The sequence below is a fragment of the Empidonax traillii genome, unplaced genomic scaffold, assembly GCF_003031625.1.
Source record: "Empidonax traillii isolate 1590-97213 ecotype Southwest subspecies unplaced genomic scaffold, ASM303162v1 scaffold116:size1738432, whole genome shotgun sequence".
NCBI lineage: Eukaryota > Metazoa > Chordata > Aves > Passeriformes > Tyrannidae > Empidonax > Empidonax traillii.
Genome location: NW_020955309.1, coordinates 754,497 through 765,233, shown reverse-complemented (window position 1 = coordinate 765,233; position 10,737 = coordinate 754,497).

Here is a 10,737-nt window from a genome sequence, read left to right as displayed (position 1 = left end):
CCGGACTGTAACGCTCCCTTGCTAAGTGCTGTAAAAAAAGAGTAATTCACCTATTCAAGAGAGAGTTTCTTGTGCAAAACTTCATCCTCTGTCCCAAACTGTGGTATTTTAGCTTTCGTAGTGCAACACATTTGTAGGAAATTCTGCATCGTTTGAGACTTTTAACATACTGCAAACAGCTTTAGAAGTACTTTTTCAAAACAGAATTATTTTTTGCATTGAGCAGAGGAGCCTAGGCAGATAAGAATAGATACTGACATTCCCCATGAGTGTCTTTTCCACTTTCTGGCACTACTCTGCAGTGATGAGGGGCTTCCTCAGGGACTGATGTTGGGAATGGTACTGCTTAACAGCTTTGGGGGCAAAATGCATAGTGAGATCAAGTGCACACTCAGCAAGGTTGCCAACAACACCAAGCTGTTGCTAGAGGAAAAAGGATGGATCCAGAGGCACCTGAAAAATCTTGAGAGGTGAGACCATGCAAATCTCATGAATGTTCAGCAAGACCAAATGCAAGGTCCTGTGCCTGGGTCAGGGCCATCCCTGAACAAATGTTACCCTGGCTGATTAATTCAACCTCGCTTGTATGACCCACAGGGATGTGGTAAAAGCTCTTTTTCCACCTGTGCCTGGGGCATAGATGTGTGAAATTCAACCCAGTGAATAGGATGAGGGCAGTTATGCTTTGGGTCATACCTTAGAATCAAAGTAAAAGCAGTTGATGTGTCCTTAAATCACCTTGCTGCTGCTGCTGTTGGTTTATTGCTGAAGGCTCACAGCTAAAGTCAAATGCTGAATGGTTGCCAAGGACAGCATGTCATTTTGAATATATGAAATTATGGGAGAACAACATTGCAAGCCTGTTCCTGCAGCTTTTCCTCATACAAAACTTGGGAAGTCTCACAGCAGTGAAAATCTTCACCTTTGAGCTTGGTGGATAGCACTCACAGCCTGCTGAGTCAGTTTGAAAGACTAGAAATGCTGTCCATTTTTTTTTTTGACGATCAGTTAAAACACTGGCTTCCAATGTAAAATGCTTTGTGAAACTGGTGTTGTGTGGTTGGTTTTTTTTGTTTGGTTGGTTTTTTTTGTTTGGTTGGTTTTTTTTGTTTTGTTTTGTTTTTTTTCTGTTGAGAATAAATTTATTTGCTACTGCAGGGCTGTTCTTGAGTATGGCACAGCTGTAGTGTTTCATAGAGAATGGCCTGTCTTTGAGGCAAGAGGGACTATTGTTTCTGAAACTTTCCTCCCCTCAGAAATAAAAGGAATTTCATTAGCTAGTATGTCATAACATCTTATATGCCTATGCTGTTTTTCAAGTCTTCTCCCTGTGACCTTAATTTATGAATCACATTTCATATTTCTTGAACTTTAGGTAGTTTCTAAATTCATGGATCAACTTACACAGTAAATAGAATATAGGTTACTCTGTATAATAAAGTTATATTATCAAGAGAAGGTAATGTAAGTGGTTTTAAGACACAGTAATCAATAATGCATTAATTTCTGGAGTTCTGAAACAACAAGTAATTGATTAGTCTTGTAATAAAGATTTACTAGGGATTTATTATCTCACCATAAAACAGGAACACGACAGAGTTTGGTGCCATTTTATCTTGGTACTGGAGGAAAACAAGGAAACAGAAATGTTAAAAGAGATTTGTGGTGTCATGTGCTTCATCTCAGGATGGGACAAAATGTGAGGACTGTATCTTTCTGGGTCAGATTCCAGTTTCAAACTTCATGCTAAAGGCTGGGAGCAAAGAGAGCTTCAAAATGAAGGAGGTTTTTTTCTTTTCCTTTTTTCCCCCCTTTTTCTCTCTTTTTTTTCTTTCTTTTCCTTTTTTCTTTCCTAGTGCCTAAGTTTTTACCAAAACAAAATAATCATCATTCATATTGATGGCTTTTCATTCAGCTTGTCCTGTGTACTTTTAATCTGTGAGAAACCACAGGTCAGTACTAATCCACAAAGATCAATGATTTGCCATCAAAATAGTGCTGTTTCTTATGTTGTTAAAAAATGGGGGAAAAGATTGAGAATACAAACGTTTCTCCCATCAACACCCATTTTTATTCATCTCTCCATAACTGAAATAAGTATCCAGGTGGAAAACTCGACATTCTTTTCCGTGGCACGAATATCTGAATATTCTGCACCACAATGCTTGTCCTTTGAGGAGAAATCTTGGTGATGCTGTTCCTATATTACAAAGGCTCTGACCTCGCCTACCATATAAAACAGAGCAATAAAAGTTGGGAACAAAATGTCTGAATAAATAACAGGCAATGCTGTCCCCTGAGAAACGAAGGTCAGGCTGCAGCCATCTGGGAACACTGCCGTTTGTGGAGTCCCTACTCCCTGATCTGAAAGGAAAGACCTCCTGGGACCATCCAGAAAAAATAGGCAGAGAGAGAGAGGTGGCTGATACTGTGCATCCCTCTTCTCTGTGGAAACAGGGTGTTTGCAAGAGGATAAGACTGCTCCAAACACTGCTAGTCTTGGCCAGGAGGCAGGAGCAGACTGTTTAATGCACCTCCCCAGAAACTCCTTCTGTTAAAGCTTCTCTCTTCGTTCACATGCAAAGTCAACAGATGATAGATAGGCCTCAGAATGCTGCTGATGCTGAAGGTGATGAGACAACAGCTATCTAAGTTGTTTCATTATTCCTAAATACAACACGGATGGGAGCCTAGGCATGGTTAGGAGCACAGCACCTGCCAGTGTGAGCTGGGCGTGAGCAAACATGAGTGACCTGACTTACTACCCCTCCAGCACAAGCAGAGCTCATCTTTCTCATCCAAGAAGGTATCATTGCCACACTTGGAAGTGTGGATGCTTTGCTGAAATTCACCCTGGTGCTCCTGCATGTCAGAGGTCTGGCATGGTCCCTTCTCCTGGCTGCTCCTGTGCTGTGCTGCATTTACCTGCAACAAGTCAGAGCTCCTTATTAATTAATTTCCACTGGAAAAAAAATGAAAATGAGTCCTGGCATTTTCAGTCTGAAGAGCAGGATCGTACACACTGGTCTTTGGTAACACACATCACATACTAAAAATGGAAAGGCTCATTGCAGTGGAGATGTGTAAGCAGAAACATTCAGTGATGTAGTGTGAAAGACTCCTGTAAGACACTGTTAAACTTTGTTAATTGGAGTTGCAATAAAACTCTGACAAGAAGCTAAAAGTAAAGAAAGCAAGTTCAGCTCTGCTGCACCTTTCAGCCAGGGTAAACTGGTGCAAAATGGAAGGGGGTGGCAGGAGAACAGTTTTCTCCTGTTCTGTACTGCTGTAGATCAGAAGGCAAAACAAAATGCATGCAGACTCCTGATTGTAAGTCATTTTATAGCAATGGACGCACAACTCCCCAGGAGTGAAAAATGAACTTACTACCCCTGGGCAACTATGCCACATCACTAAAGAGGGTGGGAAAAGGCAGGGAGTGCTTTCATGCGCTGGGGCCACATGATGACAACAGGCTGCCAAGGTCTACAGGGGTGGTGCACAGGTGGAATTTGGCTGTTTGAAAAGAGATGATTGGCACTGTTTTAGACATGTTAGGGTGTCTTACCTGGTCTCTAGCTGGAACAAGGTGCTGGATCTCCTTCATCCTGCATGCCCTCTGCCTACACCCTGACTTCGGAGTCTAAAATTACTCTAGAAACCATCCACTGAATCCTAGCTTTTAGTTCCATGTTACACAGTGCTTGTGCTTGGCTTTCCTTCAGGCCCGATGTGATGCCCCAACTGTCCTGGGTGTCAGACATTCTTTGATGAGTGTTCCCATGTCTCCAGAGTGTCTGAAGTAGTAAGAAGAGTCCATGAAAGTAACATTATGCAGCACAGATACTGTACAGACACTGTTGCACCATCAAGGCCTCAGTGTAAAGACAGGCAACGACAAAACACACTGGGCTGCTTTTGTTTTAAGATACTTTGCAGTAAAAGCACAGGTCTGGTTGTGTTGCTGTTTCAAAAGAAGTAACTGCTGGGTTATAGCAGTGGGCAGGTCTGAGGATGTAAACGAGAGAAGGTTTGTGGTGAGAGATAAACCATTTCATTGGACTAAATTAGCAGAAATAAAGTAGAAACAAAATCCCAGAGAAAAATCAGGCATAGAAGCTGCTCTTCAGGCCCAAAACAGCAAACTTCAGTCTATGTACAAGCTGATAACAATTATTCTCGATTAGATTCAAGTATGTTAACAAGTTACACAAGCAGAGGGAAGAGTCAACTACTGCCTGTAAAGAAGAGAGGGTATCTGTAAAGGGAGATATAATAAAACTTTTAGCTCCTGTGGTCCCTTTCAACCTTTCCGTGATTCTGAGATTCCTCTAAGACAAAGAAATGTAGTTATGGAGAATCCACTTGCTGCCAAATTAATATGATCAGCTCTGAGGCAGCATTTTGATGCAGCAAAAAAAGTTTGGAGGAGCGGGGGAAAAAGGAAAAAAAGAAGTCTGGTAGCAATTTCCCCAAAGGGCCCATCTTTAAGTTAAATTTAACTCCCTAGTTTTTTAAGGGATGAGGGGGAAAAGCAAGATAAAAAACACAAGGGCAAATCACTCATTGTGGAGACAAAAGAAAGATCCTAACCTTGACTTAAGGTGCCCAGCAGTCCAGCAGTAGCTTTGCTTATGGCAGTCTGTGTTCATATTGGGAAGTCTGGAATTTTTTCTATAATTGAGCAAATATTTCTAAGTGCCTTATTACTCTGGGTGAGAACATACTACTGTCTTGTACAGCCTGTGAAATGAAACAGAATGCTGGAGGCTGGAGGGTGATGATGCTATGAGAGGGGTTACTTTTCCCCAAGAGGGAAGAAACCAATATTTGGCTTCAGACAAAAGGCTGAGAATTTTGCCTTAGTACAAGCTAGCAGAGCATATGCACTACTGCAAGGTAGCTGGAATGTTTCCACCATTTCTGCCTGCAGCCAAGAAACGCTTGTGAATTAATCCAACCTAGATAACTCTATATAACTCTGCTCTGTTACTGCTTCTCCTAAGAGTACAGTCTGAGAGAAGGAGGCTAACAGCACTGACTATCCCATCCACTTTCCTGCCACTGTTGCCTATTTTATCTCCCTGTGGAGATGCCATCTGGCATCTAGTAGGCAAAGGAGTAACATCACTGGCACATCTCAGATTTGTAGGTGTTAGAGGGACTCGGCCATAAGCAGCTATTACCACCACAAACCAGGCTCTACAACCTTGAACTTGGTGCCCTGGCTGATGGGCAATCAACTCCAGTGCTGCAGCCAGGACTACAACCTCCCACATAATACATTCTTCTACAAACCGAAGATGCTACTCAGGATGCCTAGTTTATGACTCAGCCCTCTTGTGCTGGCAGAACCTGCATACTTTTTTGGATAAGTGGATCAGCAACAGCAAATGAGTGGAAAAAACTTATGGAAGACAAATGAACCTGCAGAAGCTTCATCCATATATGTACCCTGGTAAAAGAGGGTAAACATTGTAAGCCAAGCTCAGGATTTGCCTCCTGACAACCTTAAATGGAGACAACTTCTTGTGTCTCCTTATGTTGTGCCCACTGGAGAGAAGTCACCAAGTTCTTCTACCTTGGCTGAGAAGCTGCTGCTGGGGAAGGAAAGGAGAAGAGAGAGGGAAGCTGGTGAACACCTGGCTGTCTCTGCATAGTTATTTCTTCAGAGTGGTTCACCTGCTTCCTGTCCAGTTACTGCTGCCTAACTGTCCCACACCTGGAGCTGCCGGTCTGTGCCTCTCTTGAGTGTTCGGTCTGAGGCTTGTCTTGCAACTGACATCCAGTCCAAATCAGTCCAATAGACTGTCACTGAGAGTTCTGTTACTGCATCAGCAGGTGCCAGAGCCCAGGGATGTGATTTTACTACCCCTCCCTTGCTCTCTCCCCAGCCACTGCATTATCAGCAGTGAAAACTTGCCCAGGGTCCACTCCAAGGTAGAGGGAGAGAAGAAACCTCCTAGTGAAATCAGCTAGTAGTCCTTTAGCATGGGAACAGAGGAAGGAAGGACCTGGGTTCAGGTCCAGCTTCAGAGATAAGCAAGTCGAATGTTGCCTGGGATGCGTGTTGCTTGTGCTACAAAAAGAAGCCCTTTCTGCTGCTTTCATTGATTTCAGGCTGCTTATCAAGGAATGTGGTGCAGAGAGGGGGCAAAATATTGCAGCTGAGCAGAGCTGACCTTCCTAGAAGTAGCCTTTTCTTCCCATATATTCCCAGCCTTTCTGATTGCAGTGGGAGCAGCTACAGCTGGTTTTGAAAAGCAAGATCTGAGTGTGCTTACACTGCTGAGAGACCCACAGCTGGCTCTGCTCATCATCTTATCTGTTCCCAGAACACTCTCACTTCAGTTTTTTTTTTTTTCTTGACCATAATGGTGGCGAGAAAATAGTCATTCCCTGGATTCAATTGGAATTATACTGGTACCCATCAGGGGTAAGCAGGAGAAAAAACAGATCTTTTTTTTAGGATTAGGCACTTGGAAATGGTGTCAGGTCACATAACAAGGTGCAGAATACAAAGTAAAAGGCATATCCCCAGTTTTGGTTTCATTCCCCGATTCAGAGGTCAGAGCTGCCTGTCCCTGTGCAAACTCCAACTCTGGGGCTTCTTCTGGGAAGCTGTGAAAATTCAGTGTCCTGGAGAGAGCCTGGGACAGTACCTGGGAGACTACCCACAGAGAATGGGATGGCAGGAGTGAAATAAGATGCCCCACACTGACATAACTTAATCTAAATCTCTGTGCCTTCAGGGGCCCCTCCAGCTTTGCTTCTTGTGGGAATCTGGTTTTGGGAAGCCTGTTACCAGTTTCTTCTGATTGAATGGGAGAAGGATCTGTGCAGCAGCACTGCTGGCACTGATCCACCAGTGGTATTTTAAAGAGAGGGGCTGGGTAGTTCAAAGCAGTCATTTGTAGGTTCAGTGTCATCACCGAGGACTGGAGAAGGAAGCTGACCACTGCAGTGGTGGTCCAGTCCTGTCAATGTGTTGGGGTGAGCCCAGCTGGCCCTGGGACACTGTATGTCTTGGCAGTAACTCTGTCTCTCTCTAATTAGACTTAAAGGACAATAATCCGGAGTTAATTTCTCCCTCTCCTGTTATCTGGCACTGGGGATATAATAATAAAGAAAGAAAATGTTTGCTAAGCAAGGAAGTGGGGCAGGTAAATTTAAACCGGCATCAGTGATGTCGCCTGAGACACGTGTGGATCAGTGGCATTAAAGCTACCGAGTGACTGTGCAACAGAAAATTGATAGACTGAGCCCTGCTTGAGTCTTGGACTGGCGTTTGGACTGGAATCCCATCCCACTGATGGTCAAAGGAAATCTGCATGTGGGAGAGTGGTTGTTGATTTACACAAACAGCCCTGTCTGTATAAAATAGACTTTGGAAGCCAGGGCAGGACTTGGGAGGAAGAAACTAGTTTCTTAACAACCTGTTGTTTCCTATCCTTATGTACATTCTCACGTTTCAAGTGAGCCTCTCCCCTTCCTTTATGCTGCATATTTTCCATTTTAAGATTTCCTGTTAGAGCTAAAGGGCAAAGATCTTTAAAATATCAGCATGAAGCCAGGCTTACTCGCGGTGTGTAAATGAGATATCAGGCTCCCAGCTCTTGGTCTGGCTGTCGCACTTTCTCCTTATCAGAGAAAAAGGTCCCAAGTTCAATGTCTTTGACTTTCTAACTGATGTGTTGGACTAAAGTCTGACCATGTGGGCAGCCAGGCAGGAGACAGCAGGGTAATATGTGTCTGTGTTTGATGGCCATTATTGTTACAGTGTTTGGCAGCAGACACACACAATTCTGTCTTCAGGGTGTTTCCTTTCTTTACTCTCTCTCTCTCTCTCTCTCTCTCTCTCTCTCTCTCTCATTCTATTTGCGTGCATCCACTTTTATTATTTTCTCCCTGACAGCTACAACTAGGCATGAGTGAGTGGAGGGACAGGGCGGTACTGAGGGTGAAAGAGCACACTCTGGCTTCACCCAGTGTGTGGAAGCAGCACTCAAATCTTTATCTGTGCCCCAAACTATAAAAACACACAAGCCCCCAAAAATACAAAGCCTTGAATGGGGCTATTCGATGATAGCTATCCAACAACAGCTTCTCTATCAGCATTTGCCCAGGACGGCAGTCTGCAGGGAGTTAATCCTGGAACCAGCCATGGTGCTACTGAAGCATGTCTCTGGCAAATATGGCTAAAAATACTATGAGAGGGAGAAGAAGATGCTGAGATAAACATGGGTCACAGCTAGTGAAAACTGTTCTGGCCTAAACACTTTTTTGACAGAAAGTGATTTTTTTTGCTCTACCTGCAATTTCTTTTGAAGTACTTCATCTTTTTAAAACAAAAATAAAATCGCGGTTCCTTTCCGATGCATCAAACTTATTTCAAACTATTTTTTCATCTGTGGAAAGGTGCAAAAAAATGAGGTGGGAGTGGAGTAAATTACTGGAAGAAGAGAGCAAATACCCTTCCAGACCGCTCTCCAACCATTTCCTGTCCTTGTGTGCTTCTCATGCTGCCCAAACGCAGCTGGAACAAATTCCACAGGTACCACCACCAAGACATGGATAAACCAATGGCAGATGCATATTACATGCAGTAGCCAACTGGGAAAAGGCTTTTCCTTTCAACACAAACTTTCAGGAGCGCTGGTGAACATCTGTCGCCTGCCTGCCTATCCAAAAAACACTTTGCTTGAAGCCAAGAAGAACGAGCTGGGGGTTGTATGACTGAAGGGGTGTAAAATGCCTAATTCTCCTCGGGTATTATGGGGAGGTGAAACGCCTGGGAAAGCCTAGCCTTACAACCCGAGATGTATGCTACTCCCTGTCCCCATTACCTCTGCTGAGCCCCATTGAAATCTGGGGGGCCCTTGGAGTGCAGTGTGTTTCTAACTCAGAGAAGGCTTTAAGCCCTGTGTCAGTAACCCTGCCATGTGCAGTGACAGCAGACACCCAAAATCTGTTCTTAGAGTTTCTAGTCGTGGTGGACATCCCTGTAGAAGATAGACAACCCTAGCAGAGGGTTGTGTAAGGCCAAAACTTAGTGTAAGATACATCATGCACAGCGAGGTAAAGCAGATGTTCCAGGGTACCAGTAGTATTGTGGATGCAGCAGATGGGCTTGAAAGATAAAAAATCCCAACCCCATTATACCTACCATCCTACTATGGCTTGAGTGTTGCTAAATGGCTAGGCAGGTCAGCAAACTCGTCCTGTGCTCAGCCTAGCTATACCGGCTCAAGGTGCAGCCAGTGTTCTCACTGCTCATGGGAAGCAAGAAGAAGGGAGACACAGATGTGTTTGCACAATATCCATGGGACATTTCTCACTTTTTTTTCCCTTTCTGTTAATTTTTTCTTCTAAGGAAGGTACAGAACTTTTTTTTTTTTTTTTTTTAAATCAGTTTATCATTTAGAAAGCAAGCAACTCTTTTCCTGATGCTTCTTTTTTTAAAATTCCCTTGTAGATCTTCATGGTCACATGTTTATAATTATTAGTAGTTTATAATAGTAATATATATAGTTAGATAATATTATTTTTATATAGTTACTATATAAATACGGCTTTAATAATAATAAAGTTTATAATAAATTAATAATTATAGCAGCAAATGCTGGGTCAATTTTTTTTCCTCCTGAAATAAAAATATTTTTAAAATGTCTTGACTCTAAACAACTTATTCCTTGGAAAGAGAAAATAAAAAAAATAGGTTTAATTCTGGAAAATTTCCTTTTTGTTTTTAAACAAACTTTCTGAATCTTTATAGTAATTTTTAGGATTATCCTTTCTCAAGGAATGAAAAAGTTGTTTGCCAAATGAAACTGAAGATGTTTCGTTTGTATGTGAGTATGTGGAGTATGAAATACTCCAGTGAACTAGGAAGCCCATGTTTGGTTCAGCACAAGTTGCTGAACAATTACAAGTGCTGTTCTTCTTTCCCCTAAGAACTGATTTTGATAACTCCCTGTTCCAAACACCAGAAATAATCATTCTATCTTGATAGAAAAAGAAGTCCCTTAAGACCTTTGTCTTAGCGTAAAACATGCATGAACTGGAGTCTAAAGCTCCTTCTGTCCCAGCAATTTTCCTTCCACAGTGGATTTCTCTACTGCATCAGTGTTGCCTGACCAACTGCTGATACTTGTGCTGGGATCAGCAGAGCTGGGGCCAATGTGAGTGTGTAAAGAGATTTTGGGTGACTCCTTGTATCCCCCTGAATTCCTAAACCCCAAGTGCAAAGAGATAGGGCTAGTCCCAGATGCTACCCAGTGGATGTGCAAACCTGACTGATTAAAATCTCATGGCCCTGCTTCTTGGGAATGCGAATGAATGGCAGAGTGAAAATAGAGGTAAGGCTGTAGCTCAGGAGGCAAAAAAAGGAGGGAGAGAGGTGATTTTCCACACTGACCATGCTCTGATAGGCACTACAGAGCTAGACCTGCCATCTGAAAGGCAGTGTAAGGCCAGTGCAATGGCTGGAAATCCTGTAGTGCACTGCCAGAACCAAAAAAGGGAGCTTATGAAGGGACAACAGGCTCTCCTAATGCTGAGTGTGCTAGAGGAAATAGATATGAGGAGATAAATTGAGTTCCTCAGTAGACTCTAGGGAGATGATAAGGAATGTCAGTAGATCATTTATTTTCATTTATGGCTTGAGTCTATCTAAGGCTGCTGATAAGGTCATTGTTTCCCTTGAGTCATTGTCGTCAAGCTATATTTGTACATTTA